This window comes from Triticum dicoccoides, chromosome 6B (assembly GCF_002162155.2).
Source record: "Triticum dicoccoides isolate Atlit2015 ecotype Zavitan chromosome 6B, WEW_v2.0, whole genome shotgun sequence".
Lineage (NCBI taxonomy): Eukaryota > Viridiplantae > Streptophyta > Magnoliopsida > Poales > Poaceae > Triticum > Triticum dicoccoides.
In genome coordinates, this window is record NC_041391.1 from 51895276 (window position 1) to 51906459 (window position 11184).

Consider the following 11184-nt stretch of genomic DNA (forward strand, 5'->3'; position numbering starts at 1 on the left):
AGAAGTAACAAATGGTGCATTGATGATGAACTCCTTGCTCTTGTGCTTCAAATGATAGTCTCCCCAACACTCAACTCTCTCTCACAGGATTTGGATTTGGTGGAAAGAAGATTTGAGTGGAAATCAACTTGGGAAGGCTAGAGGTCAAGATTCATATGGTAGGAATGGAATATCTTGGCCTCAACACATGAGTAGGTAGTTCTCTCTCAGAAAATGGATGCTGGAAGTGTAGGCTTGCTCTGATGGCTCTCTCCACGAATGAAGAGGAGGTGGAGGGGTATATATAGCCTACACACAAAATCTAACCGTTACACACAATTTACCAATCTCGGTGGGACCGAACCAACAAACTCGGTCAGACCGATTTAATAAACCTAGTGACCGTTAGGATTTTCGGTGGGACCGACATGCAACTCGGTAGGACCGATATGGTTGGGGTTAGGGCATAACTAATCTCGGTGAGACTGATTACACAAACTCGGTGGGACCGATTTTGGTAATAAGCTAACCAGAGAGTTGTTCAGGCAAACTCGGTGAGACCGATTACACAAACTCGGTGGGACCGATTTTGGTAACAAGCTAACCCGAGAGTTTGCATTGTAATCTCGGTAGTACCGATTGCTCAAACTCGGTGAGACCAATGTTGGTAATGGACATACACAAAGAGATTACAATCCCATCTCGGTGAGAACGAGATCCCTATCGGTGAGACCGATTTGCCTAGGGTTTGTGGCAGTGGCTATGACATCTAAACTCGGTGGCGCCGGATAGAAAGAATCGGTGGGGCCGAGTTTGACTTTGGGTTTAGGACATATATGGATGTGAGAAAGTAGTTGAGGGTTTTTGGAGCATATCAATAAGCACTGTGGAGCAAGAAACTCATTAAGCAACACCTCATTCCTCCCTGATAGTATTGGCTTTTCCTATAGACTCAATGTGATCTTGGATCACTAAAATATAAAATGTAGAGTCTTTTGTCCTTAGTATTTTGAGGGATCCACTTTCCTCATCCATGCCACTCCATTGTTGACCTTGCCTGAAATATACTAGGTAAAAGTGTTAGTCCAACAAGAGATATGTTGACATTAATTACCAAAACCACCCAGGGAGCACTTGTGCTTTCAACCGTGTCCGCTACAACAGATCTGCTGTGAATCCTATTCCGCGACTGAGATACTGCTGTATTCTGCTCTCCTGCTGCCCTGAGCAGGGCCCGGATCTGCATCAACCCTCTGCCAGCTTCTGACTGGGAAGGTTGGATTGACTCTGCTATTCGGGCCGCAGCTGTTAGATTCTGAATCGGAGTGCAGTATACCTTAGGTGGAGGCGGGAAAAGTTGTCGTCGACTGGACTCATAGATCCGCTCCTGGGCGCGCTCGTCGAGAGCGCGCTGAAGGTTATCCAGTCGAGTGTGCTCAGCCAAGTTAGCTAGGTGCACCTCCACCAAGGCCCGAGCCTCGGCGGTTTCTCCAACGATGGGCGTGTGGAGTGCATCCATGTTGCGGCGACGAAGTTCTTCCCTCTGATGCAAAGAGAGGGGCTCGGGTCGGTATTCCTCATGGACGTGTGATGGATCGCCGCCCCCGTCCCCGCCGCCCTCGCGGCGGAAACCGGGCGGGTTGTGAGGCCCATCGACCATCAAGACTTCGGCCGCAGGATCGCTGCTATCGCACTCGGATGCGGTCTCCGCGGAGCCAGTCGACAGATTGAACAGGCCGTGGAGAGTTTCGTCGGGCTCGATTATCGTGACTTGATGGGTGGTCGAATGTCGAGCCACCACGTGTTTCACCCAGTGCTGAATCCGCCATCGACCAGACCGCTTGCGGCAGCGAACAACAGGGAGAGAAAACACCGTTGGAGCCGACTGATACTGAGTCGATGGCTACCGGAGAAGGACGCCGCGAACGCACGCCCGAAAGTGCGTCGCCCCTCGGACGGGGAGCGCCTCAACGTCGAGCGGAGCTTCCTAAAGCCACGCCGAGTCATCGGCGATGAAAACGAGCGTGCTGAGATGGATCTCGCGGCCCTCAACCATCTCGCCGCCGGAAACCATGATGATGATCGGAAAAACTTGCAACTTCACAAAGAAGTCGCTAAGGCACCTGCCCCATGGTGGGCGCCAACTATCGTGGTTCTATGTCTGACAGTAGAAAGGGGGGTAGGTATGGAGAGGCAAGATCTTAGCTATGGTGAAGATGTACACACGATGTTTACGAGTTCAGGCCCTTCTCGGAAGAAGTAACAACCCTACGTCTCGGTGCCCGGAGGCGGTCGATTGGATTATGTGTGTTGTGTTACAAGGGGTGCGAACCCTTGTCCCAGAGGAGGGGGGTGGCTTATATAGAGTGCGCCAGGACCCCCGCCCACCTCCATTACAAAGGGCTTAATGTACATAAAGTGGGGGCATTACAGGTAACGGCAGTCTTAAATGTTCTTAATGCTCATGAGGACTAAGGAGTGCATGCCCGACCGTTGTACATTCTACCAACTCCTGGCCTTCGACATAGTCAAGTGATTCTCATATGGTCGAGTGAAGGTAAGGAATGACAGTCGAGTGATTGCATCGTCGAGTGGATTCTTGGACTTCTTATCTTCTGGGGTAGTGACCTTGGCTAGGACGTGTAGGTCAGGCCTATGACCCTACCCCAGGTCTATATCCTCATCAACTCCCCCAAGCTTAGACCTCGCTTGTCCTCAAGTGGAAGCCGAAATCGAAAAATATGTCCACATGTTTAGAGATAGAGGTGTCGATAAAAATAAAATACGGACATGAGGGCATCATGATCATTCTTATAACAGCAACATAGATAGATTTTATCATATGATTTCTTATGCTCAAGTAACGATCAATTCACAATGTCAAGCATGGTTCAGAAACTTCATTGGAAGCTAACAAACTATAATCTCAGTCATTGAAGCAATTGCAATTTATCATAACATCAGAAAGAGTCAAGAATAGAGCTTCTCAGCAAGTCCACATACTCAACTATCATGTAGTCTTCTACAATTGCTAACACTCACGCGGTACTTGTGGTTATAGAGTTTCAACCGGACACTAAAAAAGATAGGGGCTTATCGCGTTGCCTCCTAACGTATTCACCTTTAGGTGATGTCAACAATAATAGTCCATGCTAACTTACATCCAATTGGATATATATATCAAGATCTTTCAAACACGAGGAGCTTGCCAGAGGATAAAATGAAAAAGGGAAAGGTGAAGATCACCTTGACTCAAGCATAAAGTACAAACATAAAGTAAAAGATAGGCCCTTCGCAGAGGGAAGCAGAGGTTGTCATGTGCTTTTAGGGTTGGATGCATAAAATCTTAATGCAAAAGAATGTCACTTTATATTGCCACTTGTATGTGGACCTTTATTATGCAGTCCGTCGCTTTTATTGCTTCCACAACAAGATCGTATAAAGCTTATTTTCTCTGCACTAATAAGTGATACATATTTAGATAGCAATTTTTATTGCCTGCAACATGACAACTTACTTGAAGGATCTTACTCAATCCATAGGTAGGTATGGTGGACTCTCATGGAAAAACTGGGTTTAAGGATATTTGGAAGCACAAGTAGTATCTCTACTTGGTGCAAGGAATTTGGCTAGCATGAGGGGGAAATGCAAGCTCAACATGTTTGGAAGGTCAATGACAATATACTTTAACTGAGATGTGAGAAAACATAAACCATTACGTTGTCTTCCTTGTCCAACATCAACTCTTTTAGCATGTCATACTTAATGAGTGCCTCACAATCATAAAAGATGTCCAAGATAATATATTTGTATGTGAAACCCCTCTTTCCTTATTACTTCCTATTAATTGCAACGATGAACAAAACTACGTTTATCAACTCTCAACAACTTTTATGCCTCATACTTTCTATGTGTGAAGTCATTACTATCCAAAAGATCAATATGAACTCTTTTATTCTTTCTACTTTCTCAAGATCATAGCAACATAGCAAAGCCCTTGACTCAACACTAATCTTTATTATAGATAGCTCACGGACTCGATTACATAAAGAGATCACAAAGCAAAACTCAAGACTACTTGATACTAAAACTTCAATATACTAGATCAAGATACTACTAAAAGGATCGAACTAAATAAAACGGTAAAGATAGGAGTGTGATAGTGATACGATATCGGGACACCTCCCCCAAGCTTGGCAGTTGCCAAGGGGAGTACCCATACCCATGTAATTATGTCCTCGAAGGTGGTGAAGTAGGAGTTGTTGATGATGGAGCCTTCTTCCTCAATTTACGCTTGAGTATAGTATTTTGCTCTTTTAGGTCCCCAATCTCCTGCTCAAGGCTTAATACTCTTTTGCACAATTCCTGTTTATTTTTCTGCAAGAGACGAAAAGGGATAAACTCGATCTTTCGCTTCTTTGCTCTATCAGGGAGGCTTGACTTTTTTAAACACCACATGCATGTCCCCAGGCTGAGGTAATGGGGCTTTTTCTTCGTCTAAACTAGTCTCCTCCTTTCCCTTAGGCTCATAGTCTTCCTCTTCTTCAATGGTCCAGCCATCATGCTCCAAGTCCCCGTAGACCTTAGGGTCTGCAAGGTAATCAGCCGCATAGCTCTCCCCTTCCGAATCTTGAGACGACATATTGCTCTAAATCTGTAACAGATATAGCTCGAAACGAAAACAGAGGATATTTGCGTGATACGGTGGTAAAAACCTTCGGGAGTTTATCTAATGAATTTTTACCGACCAAAATACGTAATGTGCAAGAAAACGGAGTCCGGGAGGCACATGAGGTGGCCACGAGACAGGGGGGAGCACCCAGTACGGGTGGGCGCTCCCTCCACCCTCGTGGAGGCCTCGTGTCCTTCCCGGACTACTTATTTCTTCCTAATTTTTTAAAATATTCCAAAACTGATAAAAATTGCCATTAGAATTGTTTTGGAGTCGGTTTACTTACCGTACCACATACCTATTCCTTCTCGGAGTCTGGAACGTTCTGGAAAGTGTCCCTTATGTATTCCTCCGGGGTTATGGTTTCAATAATATTAGTTTCAACATCGATAGGGTTACCTGAGATATAATGTTTAATTCTTTGACTGTTTACCACCCTCGGACTTGTGCCTTCTAATTTGTTGATTTTTATGGCACCAGAACAATAGACCTCCTCGATAATGTACGGACCTTCCCATTTAGAGAGAAGTTTTCCTGCAAAAAACCTTAAATGAGAGTTGAATAATAACACATAATCACCTACGTTAAACTCACGCTTTTGTATCCTTTTGTCATGCCAGCGTTTGACTTTTTCTTTGAATAGCTTCGCATTCTCATAGGCTTGGGTTCTCCATTCATCAAGTGAGCTAAAATCAAACAACCTCTTCTCACCGTCAAGTTTGAAGTCATAGTTGAGCTCTTTAATAGCCCAATATGCTTTATGTTCAAGTTCAAGAGGTAAATGACATGCTTTTCCATAAACCTTCTTATATGGAGGCATACCCATAGGATTTTTATAAGCAGTTCTATAGGCCCATAATGCATCATCAAGTTTTTTGGACCAATTCTTTCTAGATCTATTGACATTCTTTTGCAAAAATAATTTGAGCTCTCTATTGCTCAACTCTATTTGACCACTAGACTGCGGATGATAAGGAGATGCGATTCTATGATTAACATCATACTTAGCAAGCATCTTACGAAAAGCACCATTAATAAAATGTGAACCACCATCAGTCATAAGATATCTAGGGACTCCAAACCTCGGAAAAATAACTTCTTTAAGCATTTTAATAGAAGTGTTATGATCAGCACTACTAGTTGGAATAGCTTCTACCCACTTACTAACGTAATCAACATCAACTAAAATATGTGTATAACCATTAGAGGCAGGAAAGGGTCCCATATAATCAAAACCCCAAACATCAAACGGTTCAATAACAAGAGAATAATTCATAGGCATTTCTTTCTGTCTACTAATATTACCAATTCTTTGGCATTCATCACAAGATAAGACAAACTTACGAGCATCCTTGAAGAGAGTAGGCCAATAAAAACCAGATTGCAGTACCTTATGTGCAGTTCTATCTCCAACTTGGTATCCTTCATAGGATTTAGAGTGACACTTGCATAGGATCTGTTCCTGTTCATGCTCAGGTACACAACGTCTAATAACAACATCTACTCCTTCTTTATAAGGTGTGGGTCATCCCAGAAGTAATGTCTTAAATCATAAAAGAACTTTTTCTTTTGCTAGTATGTGAAACTAGGAGGTATAAATTTAGCAACAATGTAATTAGCATAGTCAGCATACCAAGGAGCAGTACGAGAAGCATTAGAGAACATCAGGAAAGCTATCATCAATAGGCAGTGGGTCATAAAGAACATTCTCTAACCTAGACAAGTTGTCTGCAACGGGGTTCTCAGCTCCCGTTGTATCAATAATATGCAAATCAAATTCTTGGAGCAAGAGAACCCATCTAATGAGTCTAGGCTTAGCATCTTTCTTTTCCATAAGATATTTAATAGCATCATGATCAGTGTGAATAGTAACTTTGGAATCAACGATATAAGGTGTAAACTTATCACATGCAAAAACAACTGCTAAGAATACTTTTTCAGTAGTAGCATAATTTCTCTGGGCAGTATCAAGAGTCTTACTAGCATACTGGATAACATTCAATTTCTTAACAACTCTTTGCCCTAGAACAGCTCCTACAGCATAATCACTAGCATCACACAGAATTTCAAAGGGTAAATTCCAATCAGGTGGCTGAACAATAGGTGTAGTGATCAAAGCTTTCTTAAGTATTTCAAATGCTTCTACACAATCATCATCGAAGACAAAAGGAATATCTTTTTGCAATAAATTAGTCAGAGGCCTAGAGATTTTAGAAAAGTCCTTAATGAACCTCCTATTAAAGCCGGCATGACCAAGGAAACTTCTTATACCTTTTATGTCCTTGGGACATGGCATCTTTTCAATAGCATCAACTTTAGCTCTATCAACTTCAATACCTCTCTTGGAAATCTTATGCCCCAAGACAATGCCTTCATTAACCATAAAGTGGCACTTTTCCCAATTCAAGACGAGACTAGTGTCTTCGCATCTCTACAGAACTCAATCAAGGTTGCTCAAGCAATCATCAAAAGATGATCCATAAACGGAGAAGTCATCCATGAATACCTCACAAATCTTTTCACAAAAGTCAGAGAATATAGCCATCATACATCTTTGAAAGGTAGCAGATGCATTACATAAACCAAAAGGCATACGTCTATAAGCAAAAGTACCAAAAGGGCAAGTAAAAGTAGTTTTTGTTTGATCCCCCACTGACACGGATATTTGAGAGAAACTAGAATAACCATATAGAAAGCAGAAATGTGTGTGTTTGGATAGTCTTTCTAGCATTTGATCGATATAAGGTAAGGGGTAATGATCTTTCTTAGTAGCTTTATTTAATTTACGGAAATCAATTACCATCCTATAACCTGTAATAATTCTTTAGGGGATCAATTCATCTTTATCATTAGGAACGACAGTAATACCTCCCTTTTTAGGAACACAATGGACAGGGCTTACCCAATCACTATCAGCAACGGGATAAATTATACCTGCCTCAAGGAGCTTTAGTATCTCCTTTCTTACCACTTCTTTCATCTTGGGATTCAGTCGTTGTTGAAGATCTCTAACTGACTTGGCATTGTCCTCCAAATTAATTTTATGTTGACATAACGTGGGACTAATGCCCTTGAGATCATCTAGAGTATATCCAATAGCAGCACGGTGCTTCTTCAGAGTTTTCAATAATCTTTCTTCTTATTGCTCTGAAAGGTTAGCACTAATAATAACAGGATATATTTTCTTTTCATCAAGATAAGCATACTTAAGATGATCAGGTAATGGTTTGAGTTCAAACACGGGATCACCCTTGGGTGGAGGGGGATCCCCAAGAATTTCAACGGGAAGGTTGTGTTTCAGCATAGGTTCCTGTTTAAGGAACACTTCATCCATTTCCCTTCTTTCCTTCATAAACATATCATTTTCATGGTCTAGCAAATATTGTTCTAACGGATCAGTAGGAGGCATGGCAATAGAAGCAAGACCAATAATCTCATCCTTACTAGGTGATTCTCTATCACGAGGTTGTCTACGAAACTTAGCAAAATTAAACTCATGAGACATACCCTCCAAGCCAATTGTGATAGTATCCTTTTCACAATAAATCCTAGCATTAACTGTATTTAAGAAGGGTCTACCAAAAATAATGGGACAAAAGTCATCTTGTGGAGAACCTAGAACAAGAAAATCAGCAAGGTATTTAACCTTCCCACACAAGACTTCAACATCTCTAACTATCCCAACTGGTTTAATGGTATCCCTATTAGCAAGCTTAATAGTAACATCAATGTCTTCTATTTCAGCGGGTGCAATTTCATGCATAATTTCTTTATATAAGTCATAGGGTATTGCACTAGCACTAGCACCCATATCACATAAACCATGATAACAATGATCTCCTGTTTTAACAGAAATAACAGGCATGCCTACCACAGGTCTATGTATCTTAGTATCTGGTCTAACAATATTAGCAGTCTCACCAAAGAAATAAATAACATGTCCATCTAAATCACCATCCAAGAGATCTTTAACCATAGAAATACTAGGTTCAACTTTGATTTTCTCAGGAGGTGTATAAGTCCTAGTATTACTCTTACGAACAACAGCCAAAGTTTGAGCATGATCCTTTATCTTAACAGGAAAAGGAGGTTTCTCAACATAAGTAGTAGGAACACTAGGATCACTATAGGTGACAGTCTTTTCTTCAACTATAATAGGTGCAACTACTCTAACTTCTACGGGAGGATTATATTTAAACTACTTCTCTTTAGGGAGATCAACGTGAGTAGCAAAAGATTCACAGAAAGAAGCTACTATCTCAGAGTCAAGTCCATATTTAGCGCTAAATCCACGAAAAGCATCGGTATCCATAAAAGATTTAACACAATCAAACTTAGGTGTCATACCTGACTCCTTACCATCGTCGGAACCCCAATCTTCAGAGTTGCGTTTAATTCTTTCCAATAAGTCCCATTTGAATTCAATAGTCTTCAGCATATAAGAACCAACACATGAAGTATCGAGCATGTTGCGATCAGTAAGAGAAAGCCGAGCATAAAAAAATTGAATAATCATTTCTCTAGAGAGCACATGATTGGGGCATGAATATAACATTGACTTAAGCCTCCCCAAGCTTGAGCGATGCTTTCTCCTTCGCGATGCCAGAAATTATATATGTAATTACGATCACGATGAACAAGATGCAGTGGATAGAACTTCTGGTGAAATTCAAACTTCAATCGTTTATAATTCCAAGATCTCGTATCATCACATAGCCTATACCATGTCAATGCATCTCCCTTCAAAGATAAAGGGAAGACCTTCCTTTTGACAACATCATCGGGAATACCTGCAAGCTTAACTAATCCACAAACTTCATCCACAAAGATAAGGTGTAAATCGGGATGCAATGTTCCATCTCCTGCAAATGGATTAGCTAGCTGTTTCTCTATCATACCCGAAGGAATCTCAAAGTAAATATTTTCAAAAAGTTCAGTAGGTTGAGGAGCAACTCTTTGCTCTTCTGGTCGGGGTGAAGATACCCCGAACAAGTCCCTCAAAGGATTAGTTTCCATAGTGACAAGTAGCAGAAAACTTCAGCACACTATATAAATGTTTCCTTACCAAGTTCCACTCACCAAAAGCGTTACACTCCCCGGCAACGGCGCCAGAAAAGAGTCTTGATGACCCACAAGTGTAAGGGATCTATCGTAGTCCTTTCGATAAGTAAGAGTGTCGAACCCAACGAGGAGCTGAAGGAAATGATAAGCGGTTTTCAGTAAGGTTTTCTCTGCAAGCACTGAAATTGTAGGTAACAGATAGTTTTGTGATAAGATAAATTGTAATGAGTAACAAGTAAATAAAGTAAATAAAGTGCAGCAAGTGGCCCAATCCGTTTTGTGGCAAAGGATAAGCTTGGACAATTTCTTATAATGAGAAAAGAGCTCCCGAGGACACATGGGAATTATCGTCAAGCTAGTTTTCATCACGCTCATATGATTCGTGTTCGGTACTTTGATAATTTGATATGTGGGTGGACCGGTGCTTGGGTACTGCCCTTACTTGGACAAGCATCCCACTTATGATTAACCGCTAGCACAGGTATCCGCAACTACAAAAGAAGTATTAAGGTATACCTAACCACAACATTAAACATATGGATCCAAATCATCCCCTAACGAAGCAACGCATAAACTAGGGTTCAAGCTTCTGTCACTCTAGCAACCCATCATCTACTTATTACTTCCCAATGCCTTCCTCTAGGCCCAAATAATGGTGAAGTGTCATGTAATCGACGTTCACATGACACCACTAGAGGAAAAGAACATACATCTCATCAAAATATCGAACGAATACCAAATTCACATGACTACTAATAGCAAGACTTCACCCATGTCCTCAGAAACAAACGTAACTACTCACAAAGCATATTCATGTTCATGATCAAAGGAGTAGTAGTATGCATTAAGGATCTGAATATATGATCTTCCACCAAGTAAACCAATTAGCATCAACTACAAGGAGTAATCAACACTACTAGCAACCCACATGTACCAATTTGTGGTTTTGATACAAGATTGGATACAAGAGATGAACTAGGGTTTTGAGAGGAGATGGTGCTGGTGAAGATGTTGATGGAGATTGACCCCCTCCCGATGAGAGGATCGTTGGTGATGACGATGGTGATGATTTCCCCCTCCCGGAGGGAAGTTTCCCCGGCAGAACAGCTCTGCCGGAGCTCTAGATTGGTTCCGCCAAGGTTCCGCCTCGTGGCGGAGGAGTTTCGTCCCGTAAGCTTGCCAACGATTTTTTCCAGGGTAGAAGCCTTCATATAGCAGAAGACGGACACCGGAGGGCCACCAGGGGGCCCAGGAGACAGGGGGCGCGCCCAGTAGGGGTGGTCGCGCCCCTACCCTCCTGGCCAGGGTGTGGGCCCCTGAGGTGTTTCTTCCGCTCAATAATTCTTATTAATTCTAAAAATATGTTTCGTGGAGTTTGAGGATTTCTGGAGCAGTGCAGAATAGGTTTCCAATGTTTGCTCCTTTTCCAGCCAGAATTCCAGCTGTCGGCATTCCCCCTCTTCATGGTAAAC